At 39.2% G+C, this 18,890-nt stretch overlaps 1 long non-coding RNA gene across 1 annotated transcript in view; it reads left to right on the top strand.

Moving 5' to 3' along the window:
• Nucleotides 1–12,465, top strand: part of LOC120320047 — a 122,899-nt gene extending 110,434 nt beyond the window's left edge. The window contains exon 6 of the long non-coding RNA XR_005559874.1: nucleotides 11,214–12,465. This is a non-coding gene — a long non-coding RNA (uncharacterized LOC120320047). The remainder of the gene's footprint in view (nucleotides 1–11,213) is intronic.
• Nucleotides 12,466–18,890: the final 6,425 nt, after the last annotated feature.

Genomic DNA, 18,890 nt, shown 5'->3' with positions numbered 1-18,890 from the left:
GGCATATAGTTACCTCTAAATTTATTTATGCATTCATTTATTTATTTGTATCCCATATTTAGTATTATTATTATAAATAATCCAAACATATCCAGCAAACCTTACTCCTCCTATTTTCTCCACAATAACAACCCTGGTTGGACTGAGAGTGCCTGGCTCAAAGTCACCCAGTTGGCTTTCATGGCTAAGGGAGGACTTGAACACGTTCTAGCCTGGTGCCTTAACCATTAGACCCAACTGGGTTATAAATCCTTGGGTTATAGGTTTATTAGTGGAACATCACTGAACAGGATAGAAATGATGCTATGTTAATTCATGATAGGAGAGTAAAGCTTTCACACGCATTATATATCCGTACATAGACAGATTGGCAAAGAATAGAAAGGCTGTATGGTATCAGTTAAGTTATCGCATGATACAATATCCTGTAATTAGTAAAAGCCAGAAGCTAATAATTTACAGTAAGTTTAGAGGAGTATATTTAATCTTAGAGAGCAGCTATGGTACAGTTCAATTGTATCCAAAGCTTTTCCTTTTGCACAGAAATGAGAAGCATTACACTTCCCTTTCCAAACGTTCCAGCTCTGTGGATTCTTAACATTCCTTTTCACTGAAGTTTTGAAAGAACATTAAGCTTTATAGTAAGATTTTTGCCTACAGAGGTCATTGTATATGTAGGTGGACTTCCAGCAAATCATTAATTCCTTTGTTTTAGAAACCCCACACATACCTACAATGCATATGCGTAAGAAAACACATAGGTACATAAAATTATCTCTGGAGTACGAAATGTTTGTTTTATGTATGCGTTATAGGGATAAGAGGAATTGTTTATTGATTGTATAATTCTCTAGATTTTAAAGGCAAGTCACGAGTCGTATATAGTATATAAAGACATTTGTACATGTTGTTCACAAGACCAGGGACATATACATAGATGCATAATAATGAGCCATTAGGGTAAGTGATGAATATTCCTTGAAGCAGGTGTATTTAACAAATCATATTTAGCTTGATTTATCAATGTATGGTGATATTTCCACATTGGATTCTGGCTTCACCTGTTCAAATAAACTAAAGAATTGGTAGTTTACTTTTCATATATATATATATATATATATATATATATATATATATATATATATATATGAAAAGTAAATATATGTTTTCTAATATATATATTAGAATCAATAAATAGTTGAACACCAAGAGAATAAAATTATACAAAAGTTAAAAATGTTAAAACTTTTATTTACTAAACCTAGCTTTCGTCAAGAGCTCTTGACATCATCAGGGTGTAAACGGCAGTCGTTGGGAGGGCTTATATGCAGCCTCCAATTATTTGCGCTCGGCTCTTGGATCGTGTCATAGGTCCCAGCTGTGTGCGTTGTAATCCAAGTGTGTGTCCTGCATTGGGGTGTATGGCCAAAAGTGGTCATAACTTTGATTTTGACCACACACAAATCTTGGCCTGTGATACCACAAAGGGGGGCCACCTATTAAAGGAGGCCTGGTTTTCGGGGGGAAATTCCATTAATCGCCATATAGACATGTGCCCGGCACAACGGACCTTACAAACATGGCACATGAACCGTCGCTTGAACTGCTGGAGAAGACCTAGGCATCGACCACATGTGTGGGAGAAGAATAGGACATCCCCCCACACACAACACGACCAAATGGACATTCCCTTGGCTTCGGACCAAGACGATAGAACTTTGAAAAATCCCCCACAAATGACAAACAGCCACCAGAAACCTGACTGTCAATTATGGAACAACTTCCCGATGAACGGAGCGAGTGGAGGTGTTTTGACAACTGAATTGCAGCAGGAAAGAGAGAGCGAGGCCCCCCCAATCGGGTCAATAGGAGAAATACGAATGGAGATAACAACTGTGGGGGGAGGAATAGGAAATACAGCATACGATAGAGCGCTCGGACTACAATCGCACATGCCGGGGGGGGGAAATGATTTACCCCCCGGGGAGTGAAACAGACACTCTCGTTACGCTAGTTGGGCTGGTTTGTGAGAGGGAGGGGAATAGCTCCATGGTGATTGATCCCTTGGGAGGACAGAAGACTACGAACGGAGCGTGCCTGAGAGATTCTCCGATGAAGGATGAGGACAGAAGCCCCAAATGGAGTGAGCAACGGATTGACCATTACGAGCTAGGCAATGCCTTACTGACATGCACACACTCCAGAACGACTCCTCCCAAGAATATAGGGAGGAGAGTGATGATAGATCTAAGGGAGTGATGGAATGGAATAGGAGGGAGAGTGGTGCAGGACGGGATGGCACACGGGGGCTACGATCTGAGAGAAAAGGAGGATTGGAACGTGGCTCGGAGAGGATGGTTGGAGGAACTAGAAGGAAGCAGAAAACAGCAACTACTGCCCGTGACAGACAGAATCACCCCAATGCAGGACACACACTTGGATTACAACGCACACAGCTGGGACCTATGACACGATCCAAGCACAAATGATTGGAGGCTGCATATAAGCCCTCCCAACGACTGCCATTTACACCCTGATGATGTCAAGAGCTCTTGACGAAAGCTAGGTTTAGTAAATAAAAGTTTTAACATTTTTAACTTTTGTATAATTTTACTCTCTTGGTGTTCAACTATTTATTGATTCTAATATGAACATACCCAAGAGTCATATTTTTACTTGCATAGCTGATTTTATATATATATATATATAGTGGAAGGTCTGTGAGAGAAAAATCACTTAGTGGTGTGGAACAGTACTGTACTGCAGTGTACTAAATGGGTAGCTGTTCCTCTGTTCTATACAATCTGCTTGAAGGAAGGAAAAGTTAATTAATTGGTTATGCAACAGTAGGCATTCATATTGATCTGTCATGCTCATTTTATAATTGAGAGGGGCTATTAATTTCTCTGTAATGTAAACTAGTTATTCCCTAACTGAAGTCACGAGAAAAATGGTTGTGCATATAAACAGCTGTAGAATATTGCATTTATTTACTACTCTATTGCCCTTAGAATTCCACATAGAATCCCTCTCTTAAGCAGCCAGAGAGCAAAGATATAAAAAAGAGATGAACAGAAACATCATCAGAAAGTCCTGTCTTACACCCCCAATTGATTAGCTGAAGGGAATACAAGTATATTAGGCATTAATATTTGGAGTTGATAACATTCAGGTTATAAACCAGAGGTTGCAAAGAGGATGTCTGCCCCATTGTTCATATAAGATTCACTTACAGGGGAGATTTTATTTAATAAATAAAATAAATTGAGAGTTGTTTCAAGGTTAGTTTCTGGTTTTAAACAATGGCATAAATATTTCTAGACTTCGGGGTTTTCCTACAATTTTTATTTAAATTTAATTTTAGTTGAAAGGGAAATAGCCTGTATTCTGTTCACTGGAAGTTTGGACTAGACTAGGATAAACACATAATCTTCCTACGGACCTATACTTGAAAACAATTTTAGTTGAAACTAGTAAGAGTGCCAAATGCTGGTGTAATTAACTTCGGGATGATTCGAAAATGTAGAGTTTGTGGAAATAAACTGAACTATGTTATTTCTAGAATATTTCAGGCAATGCATAATTATATGGCACAAAGAGATGGTTTATGATGTCATTTTTATACACCATGATTAGCCAGCTCCTGTGCAGTCTGCAGATTAAAATGTACTCATGATAAGATAAGATCTGTTCATTGCAGAAGGATTTGACACCATAAAAGTAATTTATGTTGGCTTTGTATGTTACGGGAATCCAGAGGAAATAGAAAGTTTCAGGGCCTCTAGATTCCGATATGTGCTTTTCTGTTTTGTCTCTAACACAACTTTCAGATCTCTCATACTATACTGAGATATTCACTCATGCACATGTTTTGTGTGTGGTAGGGGTAGGAAGGGGGAGGAAAGAGAGACAAACATTGCCAGAAGACACTTAGAAATACAGGAAGCATGAAATGTATGGTAAATTTATCAAAGTGGAAGATCCTTCCAGGAAATCCAGCACCAATTATTTACCAATTATGGTACAGATTCTTAATCCTCTGAAGTTAAAATGTTAAAGAATATTGTATCTTGACCATGATTAGTAGGAACTATTTTGTCTCTACTTAATACTCTACAAGGGTGAAAAACTATTGAAGGCTGGAAGTTGTGCTTAATGTTCCAAGGGCAGCAAAAGTTGGAGGCAGCAGAGTAACCATGTCTAGTAAATGTGTCCCATCTTGTATTTTCCTGAGATTAGGAGTTCTTTCATTTTCTCTGATTTGCTTTCAAGAGAGATGGGATGCATTCCTAGTTTTACTTTGATTTACCTGGCTTGGTTTACTTTAACTGTTGCAGTTTGGTTTACTATAACTTTTCTTTCTTTTTGCCTTACAACAAATTGGGAGGAGAGAGAGAGAGAGAGAGAGAGAGAGAGAGAGAGAGAGAGAGAGAGAGAGAGAGAATAGTTTGTGTACTTTTTATGAAAATAGAAAAAAAACAACACTAAGAAAGCATCTTGCTGCAGAAATATGGTTGCACACCATATGTCCAAATATTGCTGCTTTAAAATTCAAAAAGGTTATTTGCCCTTAGCCTTGGGAGACCAAAGCAAAATTCCATAGGGGCTTTATTGCATCCCACAGAGAATATTTATGCCAAAGTCAATGGTGCACTTGAGGCCAGAACTGGCTGCTGATTTCAGCAAATCCCAAACTTGGCCAGGGAAATCGCCATATCCTTATAATCCTTATTACATGCTGATTTGCAGAAATGGCGTAAAATTGTAGTATTAGCATAGCCTACATTTTTGCCACTCCACCGCTATACAGATATCATGGCCTGTCATTTTGTGCAATATCTGATTATGCATAGCAGAAAGAAGAGGGGTTTTTTTTTGCAATACACAAATTTTAACTTAAAGGCTATTGAATAACTTTTAATAATGATTTTGAACTAGTCTTTCTCCTTCTGATCAGGTTCAGATAAAATGGAGTACTTCTTACCAATGGTTCTCTTGCACCCACTCAGTGTGAGATTAACAAGAAAAATGACTTCATGAAATTAGGAACTGATCTGATATAATGCTTATAAATGATTACAAAATGTTGACCTAGAGAGATCTGTAGATAGCTTTAAAACAAACAAAGTGAGAAAACAGAATTATAAACACCAAGCACTTGAGATGAAACCTGCTAATACTCTGATGCTCATGTTAGGAACAATGACAGAAGAATGAAATATGAGCCAGCAGTGTGCTGCAGCTGTCAAAATAGTGCTAGGGTGCATTAACAGAGGAATAGAATCAAGATCACATGAAGTGTTAATACCACTTTACAATGCCTTGGTGAGGCCACACTTGGAATACTGCATCCAGTTTTGGTCACCACGATGTAAAAAAGATGTTGAGACGTCTAGAAGGAGTGCAGAGAAGAGCAACAAAGATGATCAGGGGACTGGAGGCTAAAGCATATAAAGAACAGTTGCTTGAATTGAGTATGTCTAGTTTAATGAAGAGAAGGACGAGAGGGGATATGATAGCATTCTTCCAATATCTCAGGGGTTGCCACAAAGAAGAGGGAGTCAAGCTATTCTCCAAAGCACCTGAAGGCAGGACAAGAAACAATGGATGGAAACTGATCAAAGAGAGAAGCAACCTAGAACTAAGGAGAAATTTCCTGACAGTTAGAACATTTAATTAGAATAACCTGCCTCCAGAAGTTGTAGATGCTCCAACACTGGAAGTTTTTAAGAGGAGACTGGACAGCCATTTGTCTGAAATGGTATAGGGCAGGGGTAGGCAGCCTTGGCTCTTTTATGACTCGTGGATTTCAACTCCCAGAATTCCTGAGCCAGCCAAGTTGGTTCAGGAATTCTGGGAGTTAAAGTCCACGAGTCATAAAAGAGCCAAGGTTGCGTACCCTTGGTATAGGGCAGCGGTTCTCAACCTGTGGGTCAGGACTCCATTTGGGGTCGAACGACCATTTCACAGGGGTCGCCAAACAATGCAGTCCGCCATTTTTTCCCCTTTTCCTTAGCTGTGCTACTCCCTTTTATTCTATTGGCTTTTGAAAGCCAATAGAATAGACTCTCTTGAATAGAGTCTAATTCTATTGGCTTTCAAAAGCCAATAGAAATTGTCCAGGCTGTCTCTGCCCTGCTGAGCCCGCCAAAAGTCCCATTCTGCAAACGGTGCTGCAAGTTGTCTGCAGCGAAGGCAAGCTGTCTGGAAGTTTCCACCCCTCCCTGCTGAGCAACTACTAAAAATGTAAGTAAAAGAGGGCCAGGGGTGGGAGGTGGGAGGCCAGCGGGCGCAGGGAAGGTTGCTGGTGCGCGTGGGGCCTGGCGGGTGCCTTACCTCCCTTGGGCTGGGCCAGCTGGTGGCCCAGCCAGTGGTCGCCCTGCGCCATCTCTGCCGCTTGCCAACTATGCCTTGGCTGGCGCAGGGGGTGGCACCACGCATGCGTGGCGCTCCCGGGCAGGGAAAATCCTCAACTTACGACCGGTTGGATAGTCCTCGACTTACAACCTGTTTAGTCCTCGACTTATGTCCGGTTGTTTAGTCCTCGACTTGCGACCGGTTGGGGTCGCGGCATTAAAAAGGTTGAGAACCACTGGTATAGGGTTTCTTGCCTGAGCAGGGGGTTGGACTAGAAAACCTCCAAGGTGCCTTCCAACTTTATTATTTTGTTGTTGTTGTTGTTGTTATCCCAACTGGATGATTGACTAGATTAGTCAGTTTAGAAAAGTCATTGTGTATCCAGTAGATGTGGGATTTAAATGGCAATACAAACACATGTATTGGGAAAGATTGAGGGCAATAGAAGAAGGGGACGACAGAGAATGAGATGGCTGGATGGAGTCACTGAAGCAGTAGGTGTGAACTTAAATGGACTCCAGAAGATGGTAGAGGACAGGAAGACCTGGAGGAACATTGTCCATGGGGTCGCGATGGGTCGGACACGACTTCGCAATTAACGACAACAACACAAACACATGTTGGCAGCCTGAGAATATTTCAGTGGGATGAGGATTGTGTACGCCACACTTTCTATTTTATCTTAGTAATGAACAATGCATGTCCTCAGGATACTAATATTCATATATCATACACATTTAAGCAGTTTTCATTGGTTCCTGAGGCTGGATAACCTTGAAGAGACAAGTAAACAAGGGAGGATCCTGATAATAGATGCTGATGAAATAAGCACTTGGTCCCAGTACACAGAAGTGGCATATCCTCTTCAGACCTCTTTACACATAAGAGAGTGAAATCAAGCACCCTGTATTGTGCTCCTTACCTATGTGGAGAGTTAACTTTCCTTATTATTACTGAATTACATATTTCATCCTGTTTGCCGTCTCTGAGAGCACTTTCACATCCATTATTGCCTCACTTTGGATCAGCTCTGGATGTGATTAATCTCATTATATCATTTGCTTTAGTATCAGGGTCGTTTCTGTTATACCGGAAACCAGAACTTGTCCTTTGTGCGTTGTTTATTCCTTTCCTTCCCAAGTCCAGCCACTGTGGCAATATGTAACCATGGTCACAGGAAAAATGGCTGAGGTACTCTCATTTCACTTTCCTCACTCAGAACAATAAGTTTTTGGAAGAAAGATGTTTACTTTTTATGGAGAGGAGAAGACTGATTGAGAAAGGGACAGTTGATTTGAGTCTTAGTTGCAGAAGGCAATGCAAGGCAAGAGTTCCTGCCAATGCAAAAATTACAAGATCTGTGATGATTCAAAGAAAATTCTCACATTGCTGTAGTTTCAAATATAACAGAAATAACCCTGATACTAAAGCAGAGGAGCTTTTAAACAAAACAGAGGAAAGCTAGTGAGTAAGCTGCAAAGTCTCTGGAGGATTTCAGTGTTCATTTTTTCAGAATTGATGATATCATGCAGAGTTTTCCATCACAGCACCTTCACTGATATTTTGGCAAACTAAGAAGTAAATGCATGCAAATACATGCGGTGAAAACAATGAAAGGCAGGGAGAAGCTAGTCTAGCAACTTCTTTTCCGAGGTGAATTTTGTTACTACATGACCTATGATAGCTGGAAGGTTGGGGTGGGACATTGATTGGACCATATTCTTTGAACTTTCCTATTGGTCATCTGGAGGAAAGAGGATGAGCCCTGCCTAGCCTATGGGGTTTTCTATATTATGAGATCAGAATAAATGTCACAATACAATACAGTTATGGAAGCTGAAATGCTGGTTCTGTAGAAGTATAGGCATCTCTGGCTAGACAGGATAATGCCCAAGTGTGATTTGTATAAATAGGCTATATTCTTTTGTACTTGTATCACAACTTCACAAGGGGCACAATTTGTGACATGTTTTGTTACTTGTTCACCCTTGCCTTCCTTCTGCGTACTCTTCCCCTCCCTACCTTATCCTGAGTCTGAAGATTGGTAAAAGAGGCTAAGGAGCTTTAAAATCAGAATGGTATTTCTTTGTAAAATTTAATTCACAGATTATTTGGATAGGATTTTGAAAGTATTTTTTTTATCATCATCCTGTTTTGCATCATCCTAAATTTTTTGGCTTCAGGGTTGAATTTCCTTGGAGTATCAGTGATTTTCTCCATTTTTCATTTTAAGCAGAATATCCATAGGATATACTTTAAAAAAAAAAAAAAAGCAAGATGTTGATCGTCATGGAGCGACTGAAGGTCCACTCATTTTTAATGGCATTGCATGCACAATATATCATCATGGCTACCAACCTGTCCTTTCCGAAGGCACTTCTGAGTTTAAGACTGGGACCATTCATGGTTTTAATGAAATCTATTCCTTACGTGTAGCATTCCTTTTTTTTATCCCTGAAATCTTTTTTTTTTTTTTTTTTTTGCTTTTCCTGAAAAAAATCAGGACAGAGATTGCAGGAGTGCTTTTTGGGGGGGTGGGAGGAATCTTAGAAACTGATTTAACCAATTTTTTTTGGCCTAATGTGGATTATAATCCCAGATAAAGTTCATATTGGCATTGGAGAGAATAAATTCCTCTGTTGATGTGAAAATCATATCAGTATTAGACCTAAGCAAAGCCATAATTAAAAAAAGGTTAAATCCATCCTGTAAATGTATGCTTTCCATTCTATAAAATGGAAGTAAAAATGAAAAAGTATTACAAGATCCAAGATAATGAATACATGTGAATATGTGGAAAGAGGATGTAAACCTCCTGGAAAATAATAATTAGGCTTTAGTTACTGAATGACACAGAAATCCACAGAGGCTAATGGGAAATACGAAAAAGAAAATACTTGGTTGAAGTGAAAGAAGCTGTGGATGGGAAACACAGGCATATAAGATTATGATTGCCACAAAAATGAGGATAAGGAAAAGATATTGTTATCTTTGTTGCATAGTGGGGGAACACTAGAAAAAAAAATTCAGAATGATTTTGAAAAAAAATAGAAGTGTTTACTATTTCTTCGTCTGTTTCTAAACTGCATTATATTACTTCTCTAAAAAGAATAGTGTGATATGTACAGCTTTGAGCCTATCATGATACTACTGCTATATTTATTCTGTACCAAATTTTTGTGCTTGCCATTCATTTTGCAACAAATGGAATTTGAGTAGAATGGAATAAAAATGGTTCATTTTTTTCAATACTTATGAAATAAATGCATTGTGTTATATTACAATATTATTACTGTAGTAAGGACCATTAATAGTCTAGTGAATAGATCTAATAAATAAACTGAACTTTGGTGGCACAGTGGTTAGAATACACGATTGCAGATTAACTTGCTGCTCACTGCTAGCATTTCGATCCTGACCTGCTCAAGGTTGACTCAGTCTTCCATCCTTCCGAGATCGTAAAATGAGGACCCAGATTGTTGAGAGCATTATACTGACTCTGTAAACCACTTAGAGAAGATTGTAAAGCACTATGAAGTGGTATATAAGTCTAAGTGCTATTGCTATTGCTAATAAAAAAAGGCCTAAAGGCAACCTTTTAAAAATGAGCATCTATTTGCTTATACAAGCACTGTCCTATTGGAAACCCAATAGGATATAAGCAACTACAAGGTAACAATGGGAATGGGAAACCTAACCAACTAAGAATCTTCTTGTCCTTGTGTTGTAATGTTTAGTTGGGATGAGTCAGCCTTGAATGAAATGCACCTTCAAAAATAGCATTTCCAGTGTTTGGGGTGGAATCAACAGAGTGGGGCATATCTCACAGCTTTTCTTAACTGATTCAGATGATTATAACTAAATACAGAAGCAGAATGTACTAATGAATAGTTTTCCTTTATTTGGAGATTGATAGAGGGAGTGAAATCACAGCTGCCTCAAAGACCCAAGTTAGAAGTATATGCATTTTATTTTTTTAAAAAAAACTCAATAAATTAGTTTGGACTCTTGAAGTCTATTTTAAGTTGAGATAATCCTACTGTACATGGAGCATTTAAGATAATAGATGACACTTTTTGTAACCAGGGTCTCATTTAATATTTGGGGGAAGGCCAATAGTCACAGTAGATGAGGCCAGTTATGGCCCAAGATTCTTTTTACATCTAATCAGAATTTGAGGGTAACTTTGATATAGATTTGAGAGTTTATGGAACTGTGTGTGTGATTTCTGAATTTTATTTATTTATTTATAAAATGTATTGGCCTCCCATTTTACCACAGGGTAACTCTGGGGGAGCTTTCATTCATTCATTCATTCATTCATTCATTCATTCATTCTTCATTCATTCATATATATAATTAGTTAATATCAACCATTAATATCCAATTACAGATAGGTAAGGTGGGGGAAGGATGGGGGGGAGGTGGGATCTGTTGTTACTCAATCAACCATCTCCACTGTGATGGTTCCCCATTGGGACCCCAAGCTAACAGGCAGTACCAGATCTTTAGGCCATTATGAAAAGTCAGGAGGGTTGGGAACAACTTTTCATTGTGCAGGTACAATTGCAGAAAAGGTTTTTCTTCTGGACCCTGCCAGCTAGAATAATTGGGCCAATGGGGCCCGAGCATGACTTCTGCCAGCACAGGTGGGGTAGGCCAATTTCTATGCAAAATCGTAGTATACTTTTTAGCAGTGGTGTTCCATGGACTGTATGTAGACCTGAAATTTCAGATTGGCTGCTTCTGATTTAGACACTTCTGGGCAAAGAACTGGGCAACTAGTATTCAGAATAGAAAGCAAGTAATAATGCTGTTTGGAATGCATTATATAATTCCAGCTGTATTATTTCCAGGTCACATGGAACAATTCTATCCTGCTATACGAGATAATGGAAATTTTGATTGGTGAAAATATGCATAAAGAGACACAAGTAGAGTGCTTTACAGATAAGTTATCCTTAAATGTGTAAGTATATATCCATCTCCTTTTAGAAAGTGTATTTCATATTAATACTGGTTCCTAGCTAGGATATTCCTAGGATATTCCCCCACAGGTTTGTGGTTAAAAAATATGGTGTTGGGAAAATAGTTATATAAGAATATTAAGCCTGGCCTGCAAAAATCTATCAAATTATTGGATGGCAGCAAAGAGATTAATACAACTTGTCTGGATTTGTGCAATTCAGATACAGTAGCCCCAAGTTTTGCAGAATAACAGGATAACAGAGTTGGGAGGGACCTTGGAGGTCTTCTAGTCCAACCCCCTGCTCAAGCAGAAAACCCTATATCGTTTCAGACAAATGGTTGTCCAATCTCTTCTTAAAAATCTTCAACCTCAGTGTTGAACAATGATTGATCAAGATATAGTTATAATAGACATTTGGGGATGTTCTCTTCCATCAAGAACAGTGACCAAAGAACTCAAAATGTTCATATGTAAGGATATTAGAAGTCATTTACCATTGGCAGAAGCTCAAAGGGGCAGGCTATGATTAATTGCCAATTCTGCAAGCTCTAAAGAAATAATGATAGTGCATAGGCTATTACTTTGCAATTACTTCTCCTAAATTGAAAATAAAACTACAGATTATCAGGACTGGCATTAAGTTCTAGTATCCTCTAAAATCAATCCATTAGGCCAACTCCATTACTAACAAGCATACAAGATGACTTCACACTAAAAGGCTATTTATTCATAATTGTCTTGTGAGTTTAGATTGGGCTGATCTATTTTTCATGAATTGCCTTTAAAAATATTTTCTAAACTTGATACAGAATGCATTCAGGAAGTTGTAGAGAAAGTGCCACATTTCTTAATATCTGTGTTGTCAGATCAACTACAGAGCCTGCTTGGAGTAGTTCAAAGGCACTACTGCTTTCCATTTGCTTAGAACATGTCCTCTTCTCTTCTCTGCCTCATAAATATGAAGCTGGACCAAAGTATACCACGAAAATAATATTTGCTCTGAGAATACAGCAAAAGTCTCTCTGTCTGGACACCTCCATGATGTATCTATGAATAAATTTGAGATATTGTGGTTAAGAATAGTTCAGCTTCAATTAGCCTGCTGTGAGCGAACTCCTTTCTGCCCTTTCCCTGGGCTCAGGGCCTTGTCTGTAATGCCCATTTGGGCTATGAGAAACGGCCCAGAACTCTACCTTCCCCTGCCACTTTTTTAAACAGGTTCATCAATCTAAGGAGAGACTGAAAGCTTGAAAGGATTTGGTGGTTTCTGTAGCAGTGGGAAATTCCTTTCTGAAGAGTGGCTAATCTCAAGCGGCTGATAACAAAATGTTATTTTAAAGAATATTTCCTGTATCACAGAATATAACCTGATACAGATGCAATTTCAATGTGCAACCTCGTTAAACTCTTTTGGATGATAGAAATTTGTGATTTGATTTGATTTGATATAAGAACCAGTAAAGTAATTTCTCAAGCTCCAGCTCTTCCTCAACTCTTAACCACAAATCTGGGCAGAGAAACAGAAACATCTAAGTCATTGATGCCACTGAGTAGTTCCTGGGTTGTTCAGATGACCAGTCAATAGTAAGGTGACCAATTGTACTCCTTTAGGGAGGACAGTCCTCCTTTTTCAAGTTTTGTCCTCCCTCAAAAAGTGTCCTCCTACATGTCCTCCTTTTCAATATTTGAAGACTAATCTGCAGGGCTTTTTTTTCTCATAGAACGCTCAGAATGGCGTTCCAGCACCTTTTTTTGATGGGTTTTTTTTCAAATTTTGCATGAGCTGTGCTACTCCCCCTATTGGCTTTCGAAAGCCAATAGGAATTGCTGCTGAGCGCGCCAAAACACCCGGCCAGCAAACTTTGCACATGCAAGTTGTCTGTATTATTGTTGCAATGAATAAAATGTTTCTTTTATTTACAATATTTTTTTCTTCAATTTATTTGTGTCCTCCTTTTCATTGTAAAAACGTTGGTCACCTTAGTCAATAGGTCAATGATCATTTTGAACAAATTAGGTAGATACAATATATATTTCTTCTTGGATTTACTCTTTTCTTGAACTCTGTATCCAAACTTCTGTAGCAGTTACACCTGGACTGCACAAATGCAGGTGACTGGTGTTAGTAAGTAAGCTAATCACTTTACAACCAGGAATAGCCATTAGACTATTTTTTTTTAAAAAAAGAACAAAGCGATTGGCTGCCAAGACATTACAAGCACTATTCCAACAGACATTTTCTACAGAATTTCATGGCAGCTATTTCTGAAGTTGGCAGTATTTGAATTTCAGCCAAGGAAAACTGCCATTAATTGTAATTACAGTGTCATGTGGAGGAGCCATCCAGCATAGCCCCATTCCAGATGCTCATTAAGATGCTGTGTAGGCAGTGTGATTTAAGATGATGTAAATTTTCACAGCTCTGGAATGGCTGGGAAACACAGCCATCCCAGAGAAAACAATGAAGTGCCAGTTGAATGAGAACCTTCCATCCAAAACCCTTTAAGGCTAGATATATTGGAGCCTGTTCGATATTAATCACTTGCAGTCAGCACATAATCAGATGAATTTTGTTATTCTTACTTTTCATGTTCCAGAGCAGCTTGCTGACATAGGATGTATTACCATGCATGGATGTACTCCTCCATACTAAGGTATGGAGATTCAGCGGGGGACAATTTCCAAAAATGATCAGGGGCATTTCAATGCCAAGATTAGAACTGCTCATATACAATTAATGTCAACTCTTGACTGGATTTCAGGAATGAAGTATAAGGTGACCAACCGTCCTCCTTTAGGGAGGACAGTCCTCTTTTTTAAAGTTCTGTCCTCCCTCGAAAAGTGTCCTCCTACATGTCCTCCTTTTTGATATTTGAAGACTAATCTGCAGGGCTTTTTTTTCTCATAGAACGCTCAGAACGGCTTTCTGGCACCTTTTTTATGGTTTTTTTTCAACTTTTGCATGAGCTGTGCTACTCCCCCTATTGGCTTTCGAAAGCCAATAGGAATTGCTGCTGAACGCGCCAAAACACCCAGCCGGCAAACTTTGCACATGTAAGTTGTCTGCAGCAAAGGTGAATTGGCAGGAACTTTGCACCCCTCCTTGCTATCCAACTACACCATCTCCTAGTTAGTCCCAAAGATACCTGGAGGAGACTGGAGCAGCAACGCCACGGTAACTTTCTCTTGATCTTCGGCCCTGCTAGGGCAATAAGGGCTGCAGGCGCAAGAGGCAGAGGCAGCGGGGCTGCTGCAAGCGGGGGTGTGAGGAGTGGCGGTGGCCGGCTGCCCTGTGCTGTGGGAGCCGCGGGGCCTGTTCTACACGGGGCTGTGCAGGGTGGGCGGTGGTGCTGGCGGGGTGACTGCAGGCAGGATGTGTCGACGGCGGGCTGCCCCCCAGGGCCGGAGCCGGCACAGCTGGTGCTTTGGGAACCTCGGGGCCCGCTTTACATGGCGGGGCTGCAGTGCTGGCAGGGCGGTTGCGGGCAGGGGCGTGCGGCATGAAGCATAATTATAATATAAATTGTTATGTTTTTTAATATGCATTTATCATATTATAGTGTATTCTGTATTATTGTTGCAATGAATAAAATGTTTCTTTTATGTACGATATTTTTTTCTTCAATTTATTTGTGACCTCCTTTTCATTGTAAAAAAATTGATCACTTTAATGAAGTAGTACGATATAATATCTTATTTTGTGATAAACTGTTGTGGCAGTGTCGTCTTTGCAATTTAAGTTAACTGTAACATTAGCATTTTAGAGATTGTTTCATTCCATCTATTAAGCAAGTAGCACAACTTTTTGTATTTACTACATGACTAGTTATCTCCTGAAGAAAGGCAATCATTAACCTGGGATTTCCAGATCTATATATTACTAAAATTCTCAGTGTTTGGTTTGTCTGTTTGTACCCTCAAGTTAGCCCAAATGATTGCAACATTTTTTTGAATCAAGGTACTTAAAATCTGCTAACTTAAAAATATGAACAATTTGAGACCTACTATCCAATTGAGTTGAAATTTCTAGAATGTTCAGAACAGTTTGTTTGCAAAGTTGTGGCTGTTGTAGTTTCCCTGTAGCCATGATTTCCAATGCTTCTTGTCAGGTCCCCAGCAGGAAAGCCAATGGTGAACCAGCAGGTACTCTTGGAAATCACATTCATGTGACTGCAGGGAACAATATTTCTCTTGCTGCAAATATTTATTTTTTAATAAACTGATGTTTTTTTCTTTAATTTTCAAAGCAAAATGATAGCAATACCATTTATTGTGTTTTCATTCTGGACACATCAGATCTTTCTCTCAAAAGATGACCCAATGGATTGTCCAGTAGCTGATAAAAATGACCTAATTTGCATTTCCTTTTGCTTACTTAGAAAGTGGGCTTGTATTCCTCCTTGTTATTAACGATTTCTGGAGTTTCCCACTCAAGAAAGAAGATGCAAAGGCACTTGGGAAATTGATGCTTGGCTGAACATTCAAAGCTCAGCAACCCGCTTTAAAACTTACATCTTTTCCTTGTTGCTAGATCAGGAATAGGCAACCTTGGCTCTTTTATGACTTGTAGACTTCAACTCCCAGAATTCCTGAGTCCACGAGTCATAAAAGAGCCAAGGTTGCCTACCCCTGTGCTAGATCATGGGAAACCAAAATAGAAAAAGGTGGAAGGATTAAATCTTTTCAGTAATCCAGCCATGGAATTTCTTCTATTATCATTTCCAGATTAGACAAGCTCGTAAGTCATTCTCACAGCTAACCTGTGACATGGGATCGAAGCAAATTCATTTTTTTTTCTTTTAAAACAATGAGAAAAGGACCAAAAAAAAATCTATTACCTCATTTTTCCATGTGATTTAGGATCAGAATCTAAGATCAGGCTGTCTAAGCAACTATTTTAGGATGGGTATGGAGCCTGCTTTATGGAGAACAGCTTTCTGTCTATTTTAGGGCAGATCTGCTTGGCCCATTGCCAGCATGGGAAATCCAGTGCTTTCTCCATCCTCCTTCACACAGATGATTGAAAATACGCTCCATGCCCACATTTTCCAGCTTAGATTTAAAATGGTTGCTTCTGAACCAGAACATCTTAAGCCTTTCAGAATAGATGGTTTGATAGTAGCTCTAGCACCAATTGGCTACAACACTGGACTTGCCTTCATTGGCTGGTCCCTGCCCTGGATTGCTGAGTTCCTTTAAAAAAAAGTTGCACTTGATCCACTGATCCCATTAAGTCTTGAAATATCTTAGCCCTTAGAGACTTCTTTTTTGGTTTTTACCCACGCTGTCTCCCACCATACATTCTCATGCCTGTCATCATTGCTGTGCCCTCTAATGCCATTTCCCGTCTCTCACCATCCCCCTCCCCCCTGCCAAATCTCCCACCTCCAGCTGAAGGGACCGATCCACCAACTCAAGGAGGTAAAATGCTAAAGGAAGGAATGTGGGAAAGGATCCATGTGTGTAAAATCTGGGTCCAGTATGGATATATAATAAATAAATGATAAATGCCAATTTGGAAGGACAATTGCATTATTAAAAGTCAAGCATTACATAGGGGTAGGGGGTAGGGTAGGCAAGCCATGAAGAAGTGAGCCATTATTCACTTTATGGCTGCTATTATATTGCAGACAAATAATGCACAGAGGAGGCGTTGTTGTTAATTGCGAAGTCGTGTCCGACCCATTGCGACCCCATGGACAACGTTCCTCCAGGTCTTCCTGTCCTCTACCATCTTCTGGAGTCCATTTAAGCTCATGCCTACTGCTTCAGTGACTCCATCCAGCCACCTCATTCTCTGTTGTCCCCTTCTTCTATTGCCCTCAATCTTCCCAGCATTAGGCCTTCCTCCAGTGAGTCCTTCCTTCTCATTAGGTGGCCAAAGTAGAGGAGCCTAGGTGCTGGTAAAATCTCTTCAATCTCACTTGACAGGTCTAATCCAACTTGGGCCTTCTGTCTCAAGCTACTGATTGCATCCCCAATGCCAAATTCTGATAAAGTCATTCAAGTATAATCCTACCTTTCTTTTCCCACAGCCCTGAAATTAAAATGTATTAAAAGACCTGTATGTTAGCTCAGTTTTTGGACAATGATGACATGTCCTGGTAGTCCATTGGTTGGGAAAGGAGAGAAACAGGAGAGGGATGATTTCTCTTACTCACTGTGGGCCTTGAGAGAAAACAAGTTCTCCTCCCTGCCATAAAACCTAAGATCAGACCTGGAGACCTTCCAGAAGTGATGCAAGGTGTTTGCATTTAAGTAGATATTTAGTGGTTGGGGATAAGTAAGGGTTGGTGTTATATTGTATATGTATTCTAGAAATATCCATCCAGCATGTATACTGTTTAAACTCAGTTGCCTAAACTGACCCTGACCAGAAAAGCAGTTGAGAAACCAAGCAAATGAGAATTGAAAATATTAGTCATTCTATCCACTAGCACCAGCTTTGCTGTTTTCATGACTGGATTTACTTTTGCTGAGCTATTATTTATTGAATTTGTATTATTTATATTGTTTGTATTTGTATGAGCATCTTGAAACTGAAATGGAAACCTGAATCTGCTCTGACCACATTCACATTAAAGTGAAAAGGTCACAACAGCATTCTGATATTCCAAGGCAGAACACACAACACACAAAAAAATTTAAGTCTGAAACAGGTGTTTTTTAAAAAAACTGTATCCAGGGGAAACAATGGAAAATTACAATTCTGTCCATTTACGTGATACGATTGTGCCCCTGTGACCACTGACCTACCTAAATTCAGAATCTCAGAAAGGTTGCCATTTGGCCCACAAACCATAGATTATAAATACCAGTGACTGGATTCACATAAGATAACTCACAATTAAACAAGCCATATTATTATGTGAATTTAAATCTTATATAGAATTAACACCGACTCTGGTGTCATACTTGATTAGCTTTCTTTTGTAATAAATATTGAATATCCAAGTGAATTGATTAATTAAACTGAATATGCAGCATTCAATAATTTTAGTGGGACAAAGAAATATGCTTGAATAATCACTTTTAGGAGCTATAGTCTCACAACTAACTCTTTAAAAAATGTTTAGGAAAATCTTTTTAAGGAAAGCTGTTTTTACATGTTCATATCTTTGGCCATATATTATATCATCTATATTCTGGCTCACTCACTTGTAATAGCCCACCAACTTGTAGATATTTATGGAGAACTGTAAAGTTTACCATTCCATCCAGTTGATCTAGAAAGCTCTGTTTTGTGCTTTGGTATAGGCAGGATATAACTGGGTTCTCAGAAATACAGATGTGCTCCCAACTCTGCTCAATGCAGGAATCTAAACAAAAAATCCATAATCCAGCCCTGCTGTGGACTCATCCCTCTCCTGATACATGTTAGATTTTTTGCCCCCTATTGATCATTCAGATCTGTAATACTGTTCTCAATACAATAACTGCCACTTCTTGTGAGTTATTAATGCAGTCCCAAAATACACATTTTGAGACTGCATCAATATTGCTCATGTATATGGACAATCACACTACTAATTTACACTCAATTAAAATTCTAAGATCCATTCAG

Source organism: Crotalus tigris, unplaced genomic scaffold, assembly GCF_016545835.1.
Source record: "Crotalus tigris isolate CLP2741 ecotype Arizona unplaced genomic scaffold, ASM1654583v1 scf7180000021131.477146, whole genome shotgun sequence".
NCBI lineage: Eukaryota > Metazoa > Chordata > Lepidosauria > Squamata > Viperidae > Crotalus > Crotalus tigris.
The sequence above is the reverse complement of the archived record's forward strand: the minus strand, read 5'-3'. Positions and strand labels throughout refer to the sequence as shown.